This window comes from Ptychodera flava, unplaced genomic scaffold, assembly GCF_041260155.1.
Source record: "Ptychodera flava strain L36383 unplaced genomic scaffold, AS_Pfla_20210202 Scaffold_66__1_contigs__length_654902_pilon, whole genome shotgun sequence".
NCBI lineage: Eukaryota > Metazoa > Hemichordata > Enteropneusta > Ptychoderidae > Ptychodera > Ptychodera flava.
Genome location: NW_027248388.1, coordinates 425,827 through 443,741, shown reverse-complemented (window position 1 = coordinate 443,741; position 17,915 = coordinate 425,827). Strand labels below are relative to the sequence as shown.

Sequence of the window (17,915 nt, the reverse complement as noted above, 5' to 3'; positions counted from 1 at the left end):
GGTCTTACATAGGGGTTGATTTACATCAGACGCTATAAGACAGCAAACTATACAGAAAATTGTGTGACATACATTAGAACCGTGACTGATTCATCTTCAACGAAACGTTGAATATATAGTACAGTATAGCAGACGAAAAATCCAAACTTCGGCCATATGTTTTCACCTTAACGTGATGCAACAACAGAGGTAGCTCCATGCAACAAATGTCTCAATTGCCACGCTAGAACCCGCATGTTTCGCGACGACAATATAGAGAAATCGTCTGGGATGTTGGTGGCGGGGGAGGGGTGGGGTAGAACTGCAACAAATCGACATCGAAATGTTTAAGTATGTGACGGTTATATCAGTTCGGTAAATATAAAAATACAATCAAATTGCAATACACGTTGTTGGGCCAAAAGAAAAAATAGTAATTCCAGGGTATTCCACCAATCCACATAGTTGATCCATCGAGTAAATAAAAACAATGATTACCCTTACATCAGGGACAAGGTCTGTGCCTACATGAATTGTTAATACAAGGGGAAATACTTCGGGGTCCGTTTGTGTTCTCTAAAACGTTGCCACAAGGTGCTTATAGTATGCATTCAATCCCTCTCTAAAGAGCAAAAATTATCATGTTTTTTTCTGATGCACCACAGGTACGACGCTATGAGGACCTCTGTGTACATGTTCCGTTCACTATGTTACCTGCACCACAATAGAAGGAAACATTGTGGACGAACACAAATCACCGTACACAGACTTAGGTGGCTGCAAAGTTTGCAAGGACCAGAGACCATATGTACGATAAAAGAGGTACCTAGGCGACTTCTTTGGCGTCTACACACGCGCTACTCCGCTCTGCGTGGCAGTGCTACAATACGGTAACGGTATAGTCATAGCCGAGCACTCTTGACTTATACCGGCCGTAGGGCTAATAGCTGACAACCGGTTGATACCTTGGCTGAAACTTACTTTAATAGTAATCTCCGTGACTTTATTTTATGTCACGCGTATGTCAGTCCAAGGAGGTAAAGAGTTCTCTTCTCACCTCCATGGTTAGTCACGGACACGAACTCACGCAGGCAGGAGCGGAGCTAACACCTCCATCCTTCAGGGCAAGCATTGTGGAATATCTTGGTCATTGCATGCTCGCTGTGTTTTGAATATCATAACACACGGCTTTGCTAGATCTGCATAGATTTCCCTATTTGATGAACGTTAGTGTTGTTATGGTAGGGAAATTAGTGAAACCAACAAATTTGTCTTGCTTTATCCGGAATGGCAATTGTCTTAAAAGATCATGGATAGATAGATAGATAGATAGATAGATAGATAGATAGATAGATAGATAGATAGATAGATAGATAGATAGATAGATAGATAGATAGATAGATAGATGCATAGGTAAAGAAAGAAAGTGGAGGGAGGGAGAGAGGGAGGGGAATGGATTGATTGCTGGATGGACTGACAGGAAGACAAATGGTCAGACAGATAGACAAGTAGAGAGGTACTTACACTGCACATCCATTATTATGTCTTCACGGCATGACGGATTTGGCCAAATTTGTGACGGAACGCTCTCGTATTCGTATCGGCAGTTGTACCGAGCACCATTGTCTGTTTTTTCAAGGGTTGTTGTATATTCATTGATTGCGGCTGTACGACGAGAGATTTCTTTGCCGTTCCTCAACCACACAAGGTCACCCAAGAGGATGCCTTGAATAGAGCAGGTGAATACTACGGGTTCTTCGTCTGATATCACCGTGGTATCTGGACTAACTCTACACTTTGGGATGTCTGCAATAGATGAAAAATACTATAAATTAAATTATATATTCAGATATTAATCCTTTCTGAGCGATATTCAAATGTGTTCAAAAGCACAAAGTGACAACAACAACTAAGCGGAGAAAAAGAGAATGGCACGCACATTGACAAAAAGGGACAACATGTCTTGTAATTAGTCCATTAGACGAAGGGCCGTACATGGTTATTAAGGACCATTGTATCGATTAAAAAAACGCAAGTTATGAAAGCGGCGGTCAAGGATAACCGATTTTTGGAGTAATTACTCCGCTTCAACATTTAACACGGATATATTTCCGTGCTAGGAAGCACTTAATCTCGAGACTAGTTTTTATATAACCGACAACATCGTACTCGGTTTAGTTCTCCAGAACTAAAGTCTGTATCGTCTAAACGAAAAATAACATTTCAAAGATTCCGATAATGGGTTCAAGTGACCAACATTGAAAGACGAAAAGGTAAAAATGCTATAACTTTTCGAATTTTTACAGCACTTTAATAGTCCGAAAAATAATGCCAATGTAGACGTGAACAAAACATATCAATCTTAAATGAATAAAACAAATAGACTACATATTCTTTTTACACAAACATTTGACACTGTATCGTTTGGTCATAGCATGGACGTCACAGCCGCTACTCTTGTAGAATGCTTAGCGTTAGCGCAAGGGAGATTAACATTGTTTGGATCTGTTTTATAGGAGCAACACAGATTGGGACCTGATTATTCACGCTATGGTTTAAAGAATGTTTCATTGACAACCGTTGTGATTTTCCCATGCACAAGCGATCATTTCTAGTCTAAATAGTCTAACTTTTCAAAAACAATAAACAAAAAGTAGGTGTCAAAACAAACCTGCAACAGAGGGTTGATTTTTCCTGAAACTGAGTTTTCCCTGAATTGTTCAGTAGGAGGCGCCTTTCATAATGAGCATCGCTGCGATTTTCCTTATTTCTCATATATCGCGTCCCTCCTTTTAAGAGAAAAGGTATGGAGAAACCAAAAGCAAAATGTCGGGATTGATCGAAGCATTCATTTTGCGTACGCGTTTTCAATTGAACAACGAAAAGGTCGTCAATAGCTACAGAATGAACAAGAATTACCTACCGAGTACGGTAAGCTCAGCTCTTCTGTAATCCGACGAACCGACCAGTGAGCATTCGTAAGTACCTGACAAATCTTGTGCGATGTTGGAATAAACAAATGATATTCTCCTTTCGACAGATCCCCAGGTAGTTGATATTTGTTATTAAATATTTGAGTCCCTTGGGTGATTTCGACGAGGCGATCACCAGCGCTGCTTTCGAATTGCCATTGAGGAGTGTGACTTCCCAGATTATTGAAGCTGCATTTTAGTTGTACATCTCTTCCTACAACTGTTACTGTATCTGAAGGGGTTTCTTTAAAGAGTGGTGATGCATCTGTTAAAAAACAAGATACAATAAATAGTTTCAGGATTATCATGGTGAACAGGGATATTGTCATGGATGGAAGCTGTTTTTATTGTTTAAGATACAGCTTACACCCACCCATTAATTCTTCTCTGAAAATTGTTTTACAATTATTGTTTACTACATTACACACTTACAGACCAAAAATTGAAATTGGTGATGTCGTTTAAAAGTTGGCATATTGCTTGATCTTTTAGGAAAATAGGAAAGTTGACTTTATTTTTTTAAAAGGCCATCTAAATATCTAAATAAATGCTAATAATTCTCATTACAGATTGAGTATTGGAACGACCAACATATGTAACGGAAAGAACAATTGGAAGATTGCAAAAATGCTAAAAATTACCCGACAACTTAAATAGAAGAGAAAACAGTCAAGTAAACTGAGATGAGAAGTGAGGATTTACACATCTATCAATGTAACAAAGTAGCCATCGCCCCAACAAGACAAGTGTATAGTAAATCTCGTCAATGAATGTCAACAGTTTGTTTTGTGTGTCACTCTCGTCATATTTTCATTATATACAACCAATTTAATCCTGGTCATTATATTCAATGAAACGGATCATTATATTCATCATCGCAGTCTCATATTGGAACAATGTGTCAACATATTAATTAAAGCGTTCCCATATGACTAAGTCCATTCACGTCAAGTTTTAAAGATCATTACATCAACAGTGCTGACTAAATGCGTATATTACATTGTAGTATTTCACAAAGTAAAGTGTCTATGTGTGGGTTACACAATTTTCATTCCTCTTTTTCACTGCTCGAAAAACAGAATTCAGTCGACTAACTCAGAATACAATTTATTTCCTACAGCTGTGTCAGATCAATGGCGAAAACGTAAAGCTAAGCAGGCCAACACACAACATACACAACATTATTTCTCCTATTACCTTAATTACAAGCCATCCTCTCAGTTACCTCAAAACGCTTAAAGAGGCGTATTCACATACTACTTATAGACGACGTCTATACTGAATGGTCCTTCTAAATTTTGGATATAGGTTAACGATTTTTGACCTTCCGGACGTGAGCTTACAAACAGTCTGTTTACAAACAAGAGTCTCGTTCCCCTTTTTGCTCTTATGGTGGATTGTGTTTGATATTTAACCAAATGATAAGTCTTTGTATATTTCCGTCCTTTTTGATGCACTTTTCTTGAGGCCAGGAAGAGAAAAAATAGTTGTTCATCGGAATCGCCGCTTCTACTTTGGCATATTTGGATTTTTTGATCGCTGCAAATTCTTACTTCCGCTTTTCAAATATTTTTAGCACTGCCGCTGATGGCGCCCTACACTTTGTCGGGTTTTTCGCGGGCACGGGATTTTGAATGAGACTTCCGACGTTTTTGGACCAAGTTGACCGCCAACACGTTGTTGTGATGTCTGAATTTGGCGAATCACGACGCAAAGTGGGTCGACTTGGCCAGAAAGTTCCTCGTTTTGTAAAGTTTAGTACCTTCATATCATGAGTATTAGTTTGATCGCCAACATTCAACGTGATGGCCAATAGATAGTTCCAAAGACGCTATTCAGTGTTTGTCCTGATATAACGTTCGGCAATTTGTTCAACAAGATCGTGACAGCAGATGGACGGTGCATCCGATTGAATGAATAACAATTTACGGCAATGACAAAACACATGGTTGCGTCGATGTTAAGTACGATCTGAGATGTCAGTCTGCAGCTAGTTCAACATGAAGTTTGTAGTGTTCAACGTGTCTAACTCAGACAGTCAACGTGAAAACGAGTACAAGACATCCTTCTGAATGGTGAATATATAACTTCACTCCGATTCACAGTACAGTGTTGTTAGACCATTGTGAAAAATGTGTAGAGACAGTGGTAAAGAGGCCAAAACATGGGGCCAATGTAAAATGAAAAAACTCAGATGCAGGGTCCCACCAGGACAATATTAAAGGACAATATTGAATTGTTTGATTTCAGTGATTTGCTGTACATTTCAGTTTACTCTGAGAGAATGTTGAAATACTCAGAATATGTGTGCAAACACTAACTGTGAATGTAATGGCCTTTGTTATTGTTGGAAAATATAGTATTGAATTCAGTTACAAGTATCAGTGTTCTTGTCTGAGATATTTCTGGTTAAAAGGGAAACAATTATCTTGCCTTGTCTGCATCTGTGCAAAAATGCCAGAGAACCGCGTTTACCTTCGGCCTAAAAAAATCGCTTGCCGCTTCTGGAACTTGGCCTGAATTGCTTATTTTCTAGTAGACGAGACATATTTACTGTTTAGGTTTATCTATATGTTTGATGTGTAGAATTTCGGAAATAAATTTTACTTCGGTCTAGTATTCGTGTGCCAAGTAAATGTGCCAAGTCTGACAGTGAAATTATGACAAGCATACTTAAAACATGAATTTGACCAAGCCAGAATGAACCTAACTAATATTTAAAACTATGGTTAACAAATTACTAAAAAAAATTGAATGAAACTTTGTAAAATGTTATTAAACTAAAGCCTTGTTACGTGTTAAGGAAATTACCGCCTAAAGATAAGTTTAGTTCAAAATGAATTATTATAGGAAAACAAATTGAAGGAAGTTGTTGCTGATATTAATCTTATAGCCCCCGTCTTACCTAAATTAAAATGACTATATGAAGTGCAACCTTAAATTTGTCTTGTTCATACGTTTTGTATACAGCGTTTTTAACATCATCAGTTTATGGTTATACCATTTTTATAATAGTGCATAATTTCAATTGCAAGAACCTTTCAAACAAAATCGACTAAAATAGGTCTAAAGCCTGCGAGATTTCGAAATTAAGCTCTGCTATGGAGCGTTGCCGACTTATTTTCTTTTTGTACGATTTGAATGATGTTAGTTGGAGATATCTTGAATAATGAGCGTCAACACCATCTCAAGTTGTTCGTTTTCATATATCTCGTCTGTTCCTTTATAAATAAAAAAGCATGGGAAAATAGGGCGTATGAAAAAAACAAAAACAAAACAAAAAAAAACAGAGCAAAATGTCAGGAGTGAAGCAAAAATGTGATGTACATATTCTTTCAAAAGCTGCTAATGGAAGCATTTATTTTGTATTTTTTACTAAACAACGGAAATGTAGTCGATAGCTGTGTAGGATGAACTTTGATCATGAAACACTGTATACGATAAGCTCACCACATCGGTAGTCCGTCGAACCGAGGGGTGAAAAACCGTAAATACCTGACAAAAGAGTTCGCCGATGACTCATAAGGATGTCATACACTAGCATATATTTCTTTATAGCACGATGTCTATGATTAGAATAAGGAATGTTAAATTTTATAATTTAAGTTAACAACGATAACCAATAGACTCGATTTTTGTTTGTTGTTTATCAGAAGATCATTGCATCCACAGTGCCGATCGATTGCTTGGGTTGTATTTCAGTATTTTACAAAAGAAAGTGCCAACCAGCGGGCTTCACAACTTCAGCTTGAAATAAAAATGTCAGTCAACAGAATAATAATACACTGGAGCACCTGTAATGCAAAGCCATGCATACCCACGCATACTATTATATTTTGCATTCTTCTATTCCGCTACTTAGAAGCCGACCTTTTAGTAAACTCAAGAGGCTTTAGTTCAAGATAATCAGTCACAAGCCTTTTATTGGCGACGTAAATGCTTTAAGGTCTTGCTAAATTTTGAACAAAGGTCAGCGATTTTTAACCTTCAAGACGCGAGGTTACAAAAAGTGTATTTGCAAGAAATGAGTGTGGCTCCCCTTGCTTGCTGTTATAGAGGATTGTGTTTCGAATTTAATCAAGTGTTAGCATTATGATAAGTCTTCTGCTTATTTCTCGTTTGGTGCACGCAGTGTAGATATATCTATTGCTCAGGTGATTCTTTATGTTTGAAGTGAAAATAATTATGAAATAGTTTAACTTCGATCTAGTACTCATTTGCCAATAACAACATGGCACATTTTGCATAATGGGTCATTTTAGTGACTAACACATTGTATTCAACCAGATTAAGTTTACAGAAACATGTAAACTGCACTTTTTTGCGATATACACTTATTGTGCACACTCTGCATTACAACGAATCAGCCTTATGATATATCATTATGAAAGGAGGCATCATGGGCCAGTGGCTAGAGCAGTGGCCTCACGATCACAGGATGGTGAGTTTGAGCCCCGGCATGGCCATGGTGTTGTGTTCTTGAGCAAGGCACTTTATTCCTCATTGCTTCTCCCCACCCAGGAGTGATGGGTACCTGGTAGGACAGTGGTTGCAATGTGTGTGTTTAGCTCCGCTGCGCTTATTGGCTGCACATGTGAGCTGTAGTTTGCTCCCAGGGAGTTGAGTGGTATCATATTAGATCCAGTGACCAGGGGTAATAATAATTGTAAAGTGCCTTGAGCACATGTACTTGTGGATATTAAACAACGGAAATGTCGTCGATAACTGTGTAGGATGAACTTTGATCATGACACACAGTGTACGATAAGCTCACAACTTATGTAATCCGTCGAACCGTGTAGTGAGCAATCGTAAATACCTGGCAAAAGCGTTCGCCCATGACTGACAAGGATGTCATACACTAGCAATATATTTCTTTATAGCACGATGTAAATGATTAGAATAAGGAATGTTAAATTTGATAATTTAAGGTAAAGACGATAACTAACAGACTCTATTTTTGTTTGTTGTTTTCAGAAGCCAATTGCATCCACGACGTGCATGTCGATTGCGTGGGTCGTTTATTCAGTATTTCACAAAAGAAAGTGTCCACTAGCGGGCTACACAACCTTAGCTTGAAATGAAAAAGTCAGGCAACAGAATAGGAATACAGTGGAGCTCCAGTAAGGCAAAGCTATGCACGCCCACGCACCATATTTTGCATTCTTCTATTATGCTAATTAGAAGCTGACCTTTCAGTAATCTCAAGAGGCTTCACTTGAAGATTGCCTAGTCACAAGCTTTTTATTGACGACGTAAATATTTATAGGTCCTGCCAAGTTTTGAGCAAAGATCAAAGATTTTGAACCTTCAAGACGTGGGGTTACAAACAGTGTATTAAATGAGTGTTGTTCCTCTTTCTTGCTGTTATAGTGTATTGTGTTTCGATTTTAATCAAGTTAGCATTATGATAAGTCTTCTGCTTATTTCTCGTTTTGTGCACTCTACCTCTTGCTTAGTTAGAAGCTGTTTAGACATATCTATTGTTCAGGTAAGTCTTTATGTTTGAAGAGGAATACTTATGACATAATTTTACGTCGGTCTAGTAATCATTTGCCAAGAAAAACATGGTACATTTTGCATAATTGGTCAGTTTAGTGACAAACACATAATATTCAACCTGATTAAGTTAAAAGGAACACGTAAACTGCACTTTTAGTGCGAAAAAGAAGTATACAAGTATTGTGCACACACTGCATTTCCAACGAATCAGCCTTATGATATGACGTTTAACATGGAATTCCAGTTGGTGAATCTGAGGACATGCTTTGACCTAGTCACAGAGTACAGTAGAAGGGATTTTGTAAGTTTTATGCTGTTCTTATTACCATACTCATTAAGGAAAAGACCGCCAAGAGATTGGTTCACAAATAGCATAGGAAAACAAGAAAGAAAACCCTCTGACGGAAAACGTGTTTTATGGCAATTATTGCCCGCCTTACTTAAGGTTCCAAGACAAGAAATTGACCTTTTTTAATCTAACAATTCTCTGGTGGTTAATAAGCTCAGAAACCCCGTAAATTATATATTTTCTGAAAGCCTTGATACAGGGGAACATTTTGGTAACCACAGTGTCACGATTGTTTACATAACTATCAAGTGACAGGTAATTTGCATAACCTTCCAAAAATTGTTTTCCCTATGTTTTGTCTCTATACTTCAAAATATCTGACTCAAACTTGCTGGAATGCAAGCTGTCACAAAGCTCTTCAAAAGTGTGTCTCAGATTTTTTATATCTTGCTTATTTTTTTGGAACACAATTTTAAAGAAATCAACTAGGGTTAAATTCACCGCTCTGGAAGTTTTTCTGGCATAAAAATTGTTTAAGAAGGTTTAAAAAAATTCTGAGACATACTTTGAAAGATCCTTAGAACAGCTTGCACTCACACAAATTTCAGCCACATATCTCAAAGCATTGAAACAAAACATAGGGAAAACCGATTTTTGAAAGGTTATGCAAATTACCTGTCACGTGATAGTTATGTAAACAACGGTGACACTGTGGTGACCAAAATGTTCCCCTATATCTAGGCTTTCCGAAAATATATAATTTATGGGGGTTCTGAGCTTATTAACCACTAGAGAATTGTTAGCTTAAAAAGGTCAATTTCTTGTCTTGGAACCTTAAACGACCTCAAACTTGAACTAGCTTGACTTGGCAAGATCTATTAGCAATTGTATTGCAAATAACTCTGACGTATTAGGTTTTCTCTATGAAACAATATTACTCTTAGATAATCACCTTACAACTTGCAAAAATGTTGGCAATTATATTAACATTAACATAATTGTTCAATTTTCGTTTTACAGATTCAATAAAGAAAACAAACGTCGTTGCAGGAGCAATAAAAGTTTTAATCACGCTAATGATTCTCTCTGACTCAGCAATTTCTCCCGCCCATATTTAGTAATATCCGAAAAAAAAAAACGAAATGTTTACGATTTGTACAGGCTTATAAGGGTTCGCAAAAAATCCACGATCAGCACGATATGCGTTCGACATAGCATATATTAAAATAAAGGGAGCAGCTGAGGAAAAAAAAAAAAACAAACGTTTGCCCTATTTTCATTGGATTTAAAGTAATCATCTGCAACTCATCTTCATCACGACATCTGATACAATCGCAGTGCCACTGTAAACGTATGATTTGCTGTATGCTACCTCGCAGTTAATGGTGTATTTGTGCAATTTGCCACCGAGTTTACACCTTACTAGGAGGTTCGTTAACATTCTTGATTTGCAATTTTTTGTTAGCTACCGGTAATCATATTGCCCCTTGCAGGTATGAATACCAAATTTCCATCATTCTACCATGCATAATTTGAAAGGCCTGCCGATTCTGAATGTAATTTGTACCTGTACACCACGTAGGTAGGAAGGTAACATCCAAGACAGGATTCTCTAAAACCCAGCATTGCATTCTCTGTCAAAAACAAAGATTACAAAACAATACAAAAGAGCTTCCCCGCTTAGCTGTTATGCTTAGCAGAATCACAAAAAATATCAATTCTCAAGACAGGAATTAAATTTACCATACATATCATTTCATTATGTAGATTATCATATACCATGCCCATGTCACTTCATCCTAGTGACGTATACCGTAAAATATCAGCCGTGATATTTGACGGTAAAAGTCGAGATATGCATAATAAACGTCATCGGTTTTGGAGAATTACCCAAACTTCATTTGCACTTAGATGGTAAACAACGTTAACAAACAAAATGGATGCCGCATTTTGCCTGCGAAAAGATGTAGCCGACGTAAAAATTTAGAGGACTTTGAAAAATACGGATATTTCTGGTTGCCTAATACGGAAATAACATATTGAGTTTTTGGTGTGTTCCCATGGTTTTTCTCTTAAAGTTCATGTATCTTTAGACAAGCTATAGAAATCTTTCTGCCGTCTAAACGGCAAGGTGTACCTCCAAACAGGTAGCAAGCGAGTGGCTTGACAGCGATGTCACGTACGCGACTGTTGACATGGCAACTCTCAGTGTAGACAAACAAAATTGCGGCCCTTCTCCGTACCGTATCGATCGAGTGCAATCGGAATCAGGAGAGATTTACAGCAAAGGACAGTTTTCGAACGATTACAATTGCTCTAATAGCACATTGCCCTTTAAAAGTTCCCCGTACAACACAATTTTGAATCAAAAAGTCTTTCGTCTTGGGGTTCATTGAGATATTGGTGCGGTACTTGCAGCGATGTCGCTGGCAGCATAGTCTCAAGGCCATATTGACGTCCCCCGAACCGCGCGGTTTTGATATTGTTACGGCTGCTCCTGAATCTTGAGAACACAGCCATGTAGGATAACCTACTTCTCGTAATTTTTGGCAATATATAATTGTCATAGACTGCACTTACCGACATCAACTTGACTTGAAAGTAGAAGCAAATATATAACAGAGGCATGATAAGCAAACGACGATCGAGTGGTAGACATTATCATATCACGCATTTCATAATCCGTCCTTCAAACTCTTCTACGCTTTTGGTATCGGTCACTCTTCGCCTACGATGGTTGACTCCTGTTTGTATTGAAATGTCGCAATGACCGATTTGCATAAAGGTGGCGGGGCATCATGGGGGCAATGCATTGTTGTCGCAATGGGTACAAGGGTCAGTTTACAGAACATAAATATTCAGGTTAAAAATAAACATGTCGTCAACGATCACAGCTGCGAGATCGTAAAACCGAAGAGTTTTCGTTAGTAGAGCTGAAGAGAAGAGCACTTGTTGAAAATATATTTTTTTCAAACCCGTATGTTGGCTTTTAACCATTTTGTGGCGTGATGCCTCCACTTTCTCGAGTCTCGCGCTGGCCATGACTGCAACTGCAGTTTCTTGCTCCAAATATGAACTTTTGTTGAAAGCGATGAAAAAATCTGATCACATATTTGATTTCACCACATATGATAGTACTGCGGCGTAAAAATCTTAAACTTTGTTCTTGACCGACCATTTCTGTGCTAATATGAAGCGGTACAGACCGCATTGTGGCCTCTGCACTTCCGAACTACCAGTTATCGTATTTTTGTATTTGTGTGGTGTGGGGTGAGGGAGTGTTCCTTTTACCTACTACATCTTGGCAGCCGAAATGGAAAAAAACTGATCGCACTTGTTTGACTTCCCCAAACATAATGCGACAGTGAAAGGGTAGAAAATGTCCGTGTCTACGTATAAACTGTGGCGCAGGATATCTTGGCTTTGATGCGTTTGCCGGATCGTGCACAATGTAATGACTTAGATGAATAGACCGTTACCACAGTATAACGTACATCTAATATCTAATCCAGCCTGATGTAAGAGCGTAACTCTCTTCAAATTCACAGATTGCATTTAAAAAATCTGAAAAAATATATGTCTATGAACTGTACAGTGTGGTGATTCCATCGCCGCCATATTGCCTGGCGAGAGTATTTTCTTGAGATCATTGTCCCGCTGTGTTAAGATACTGTTACAAGCTGGTGTTTTGATTTCGTGAAAAGGTCAAAAAGGTCATACTGACATCGTCTAAATAGTATTTCAGTTTGAAAGCGTTTCTCAATCCTCATAATAAACTCATACAAATGTCTGTATGATACAACTTTCGCCTTATTCTTTAAATTTACATTATAAAATGCTATATTGAAGTTACTGGTCAATGCCTAGAAAATGAAGTATCCTTTAATTCTTTTTATTTTTATACAGTGTACCTGTATATAGTCATGCGATGGGATGAACTCTACCTTTTTGACCCTGATGGTGTACTGGTCAGGAGTTTGTAATGTTCCAATTTCCATGAACACAGAGAGAAGTCATTGCTCACATATCCCTCGCAGATATATTGACCAGAAATTTGAGTCGTCTTCCTGATCTTACATAAAGAACTATCTTTGACTATTTCATTTCAAAATGTGACAACTGCCTGAGTGCAGCAAGAAAACGCAGAGACAGTGGTTGGAATTTCTATAAAAGTAACCATGTAAAGGATATTTTACTTCATGACAGTGAACACCAGTCATTATTAATTATAAAACCAATTATTGCATTCCAACTTTTCCCCACACAGAAACTGGGCAGTTTGGATTATTCATACCTATCTTAATCCTACTGTTCGTAATGTTTATGTCTTAAACACATCTATCGCACACTTTAAACACCTTTCCCGGGTTCTTGAACCCGGTTGGTCAAAATTGGCTGTTCTGGCCTTTATGATCACCCCTCTTAAAATGCTTAGATAGTTGACTTGGAAAACAATTAACATTAAAAGTTTCATTAGCAATTAAGCCAAACACTGGAAAACACAGAAAACATGGCTCATTATGCGTTCTCAGTAGGTGAAAAAGTTGAGGCCCTCGATGACTGTTACTGGTGGACAAAGGGTGCAGTGAAGAAAATAGTTGCAGTTGAAGAAGGACCGTTTCGTTATCTTTTTGGGTTCAACGGTTGGTCAGCAAAATGGGACAGAATTGTCGATGAAAATGAAATAAGGCCGCCAACAAAAGTAAGTAGCACCTGACACTTTCAAAACGGTATTTATGGTGGAATTCTGGAGCACAGGCTAATTTTCCAAATCTACACACATTTAAGAAACTGCTCGCGGTCACCCATATAATGTGGTATGGACGTTGTAGAGATGCAGAAGCATATGCGCGTGGTGAGATAGTGTGCATGAATGAATGTGTTTTCGCCGTTGGGAAACGACGCGATCACATTTCAATTGGACATGTCATGTGTACACCCCATATCTGAACGACTGATCGAGGCACAGCACAGGCTGGTGTTACACTCGCCCTGCGTACAATGCAGAAGCCCGTAAACAGAAATCACTCTGTTTCCATGTACATAAGACCTGACTTTTCCCACTGCGAACGCACGTACGCGTACAGAACACATGGCATAGTACGCAGAGCTATAGGGCCGTAGCTCTGCGTACAGGTCTGTGTGTTCACGGCGTTGCACGTCCGCGGCCTCCACCACAGCGTTACAGCGCAATGAACACACATACCTGTAAGCAGAGCTAGGCTATAGGGTTACACCTTCGGTACACGAAACAGACACGGTTTGACACCAGTCCTTACTATCACTACACAGTGGCCTTAAATAACCTCTTTCAAGTTTAAACAAAACTGTGTGCATGTTTCATTCACAGCGTTACCGACGAATATATCACTACACACGGGCACGAGCTTTAATAGGCAGCTTCAAATTGTCCCTTTCCAATGAACGTTAGTGTTGTATTTGTAGTGACATGTGGAACCAACTAATTTGTCATGCTTTGTAAAGAGTAAGTGACATGTGTGGAACCAACAAATTTGTCCGCATGCTTTGTAAAGAGTAATTTTAATTCGTTGCTCTTGTGTGGGGGGTTGTCAACCTGATGTAATCGCAAATCCTCAGATTTCCATCTGATATAAGTATGTACGTAAACAAGATCTAGAAAAGTAAACTCATGAATTTTAATAGACGTGGTGGCTATGACCAATTTCAACCTAGATTGGTCACAGCCACCACGTCTAAGTCTGTGTGGGGAAAAGTTGTCATGGTTAAGTCATATGCCAAGGCTGACAACCCAGTACCACCAAGTAAACAGTATTTCGCCCTCATTATTTTTATTTTGATTACTGGTAAAATACTGGCGGGAAAAGTGTTTGTAAAACAGGGTTAGGTGGGTATTGCAAACATGCAGCAGCCACTGTGTTTGTTGTAACGAATTTTCAGAGATATGGACTAACTGAAATACCAGAAATTACCAGCAGCACCCAGAAATTACACATACACCACTATCCTAGTGTCTATGGAAGCACAGCTGTAACTTGGACTCAATTGACTGGATTAAGCGTGGCCTATGAACATTCGTGACCTGAACTTGGATTGAGTTGTTGTCCAAGAAAACGGAAAGATAATTACAATGCTTGTCTAACAGAAGAAAAGACTGTATCAAAGGAGAAAGTAAAACAGCTTGCAGACTTTCTGGGTGCCTGTTCTAGATCATCATGTCTTGATGATCTTCTTTATTCTCATGCTTGTAAACGAGCAAGCAGAAGGTTACAGATTGATGAGTCAAAATGTAGTATGACTTGAGTAAATGTACTGCCGTCTTATAGTATTTCTTGCACCCACTCAAAGGGTGTAATTTAATTTATAATGTAAATAAAAATGCTTATGATTTTTATGCATCAAAAGTAAATATTACAAATGATGACTCGTCGAGAAGAATAGAAATGTCAAACTTGAGGGTCAATACAGAAATCCAAATTGGCGTTCACAAGGTCATCAAAAATTAAGTATTACAGCCAGTAAATTTAAAGATGTTGTCTGTAGACAAAAATATCTCCCTTGTATCTCCCTGATTCATTTGACAGAATAATGAATCCAAGGTAGATTTGAAATTAACACACTAAACAGCTTTCAAAGTAGGCATATAGCTGTAGCCAAGTATATGCAATATCTGGAAAGGAATGGCTACACATGATCAACAAGAGATATTGGATAGGTTGTTAATCCAAATTATCCTTTCCTGGGTGCCTCTGTAGATAAGTTTGTGGCAACTAAACCAATATGTATTGCCACTGATAAAAGCCCTCAATACAGTTTTCTGGAATAAAAATCCCTATCAAAATCTGCAAAGTATACGCCAGAATAAGCTTTAAAAATGCCTGATACTTTTTTTGAATTTCTTGATAATAAGCTTTCGCTAAAACAGAGTCAAAAATATTATTTTCAGACAAATGGTCCATTGTTCGTGTGTGGCTTACATTGATGTGATTAAGTTATATAATCCTCATGAGGTTTTTTCCTGTTGAGAGGATATATAAAGATAAAGCTTTATTTTTATATGTCGAAGGAAATGTTGTTAGTAGTACTGGAGATATGTTGTTTTATCTATGTTTTCCCTGAGTTCACAAGATGTTGCACACGTGTAAGTCGGATTTCTATACTTATTGAAGCCATACAATTGACGACCTAGATACAATTTGCAATAAATTATATCACGAATCAAACATTTTTATTCTGCTTTTAATATTTTATCATCATATTTATTATTAATACACATATTCAATATATAAATACTAATTTATACTGAGTGACAAATGATTTGTATCTATACAGTACATATTGTAGAATGTATCTGGATATTTAATATACAAGTACTGAATTGTACAAAGTGATAAAAATATTGTATATATACCGTACATATTGAAGAATTCTGAATATTTAACATCGCGCGGAATAATCGCATCACTGAGGCTAACGTATCGAGAGCGCGAAATATTATTTTTCTTTGAGCCAATTTGGAAGATCATGACAAATATGCTTTTTGTTTTCTTTTCAATTTTGAAAAGGCTCGTTAATCGCATGCCTAAGACAAAGCAACACATAGCAAATTTTTGGGCCTACTACACTCAGGATGGAATACTTAAATACCATAATGCTAATAAAGCGGGTTGGGAGAAAAATATAATTTCTGAGTATTATTCTTAGCTTTTAATTTTCCGATGATATTGTCATTTCGAAACATGCGTTCGCATGTAATCACTTTTAAAGGTTTTTAGTCCAACTAAAATATCATTTCACGCACTTTAAATCACACTTTTTCCAACGAAAGAGGATCTATTTGATCGCCATGTTTGCATAGATTTTGGAATACCAATGCTTGATCTCTATTTCCGTTTACGCTGAGCCATCGTGTTTTCTTGTTTGTAAGATTTACGAACATGTTATTGTATAATAATGCTGACCTTCGAATCGGAGAGTGCGCGATTGCCGAAACGTAAAGCCCCCATAATTTGCATTCTATTTGCTATTTGCACTCGTAAACAACAAAGTGGCGTCTTTAGCGACATGCCTATGACGTCATCGACATCTTTCTACAAATCTTGTTGTTGCAAACACTTCTGAAGGTTTTTCGCACAGCGTTGTTTTGAAAATCACCGTCCCCTTAAATTTCTGTCCGGACCACTAATCTAGCTGTTTCTGAACCGAATTGCCATGGTTTCCTGTTGATTTATCAGGACAGAGCCTATTACGACATGTTATTCACGAAATGCCTGGTAATAACTTTATATAGTGTACTTACCCACATCGACTTCTCTTGAAAATAGGAATAAACACAGCACATGGGCTAAAAGAGGAAACAAAGATCCGGTGGTAGACATTATTATATCACGTTGTTCTTCCAACTCTTCTGTGCCTTTGACAATGGTATTGTATAAACTGGTTGACTCCTGCACGGATCTAACCGTCGCAAATACAACTTTGAAGACCACAAGAACAAACAAAGTGTTGCTGGATCGATCGATCACTTGTGTGTATATCATTTTTAAATTCCTTTTTAATTGCCTAGTGCTAGTAGTCTGCGTAAGCAAAGGTTAAATCAATGAGCATTAAATAATTCGCCTTGGTGAAACCTTTAGACGCCAACATTATTGATTGTTTTTTATTGCCCTAATTCACAGGTGAAGGGTCGCGCATGAGACGAGTGTGCACCAAGCCAGGGAGAGTGCGTCAAAATAGTTCAAACGATTGCAATTGACTGCTGTTACTCATTAAGTGTAATCCGTACACACTCGTTTACATGTCCGTTTATTTGTATCACGGTACTTGTATTTCACACACACTTCTAGAGGGGGTGGGAGAATCGACAGGGTTGGAATGTTAAAATATTAAAGGTATGCTTGGGGCACTTGAAGTTGAATGCATTTGAGGACTTGAAGATAATGATATGATGTGAAATTTGTGTTGTGTTGTCAATTTTAAGCTTTATCATTTGGTCCGACCCTAAAATTAAACCCGGATCATACATCGACAAAGAACTTCGAAGCATTATATTCCTGGTTGCTAAGTGGCTCCTCAGACTTTTTCCCGTCCCCTTTCTTTTAATCAAGTAGTGCCGCCACAAAGTGTTAATTTTGGTTTTCAAGCCTTTTGTGGTTGTACACTGATGTACAGTACGTAGTTGAAGCATTTCCATT

The 17,915-nt window shown here is 37.9% G+C and overlaps 1 long non-coding RNA gene across 1 annotated transcript; it reads right to left on the bottom strand.

The window, feature by feature from the left end:
• Positions 1-1,536: 1,536 nt before the first annotated feature.
• LOC139128710 (uncharacterized) lies at positions 1,537-17,351 on the bottom strand. Its single transcript, XR_011551388.1, has 3 exons — positions 17,021-17,351; positions 2,903-3,216; positions 1,537-1,785 (listed from the first exon to the last, which is right to left on the bottom strand). It is a non-coding gene; the product is annotated as an uncharacterized lncRNA (long non-coding RNA).
• Between the last annotated feature and the right edge of the window lie 564 nt (positions 17,352-17,915).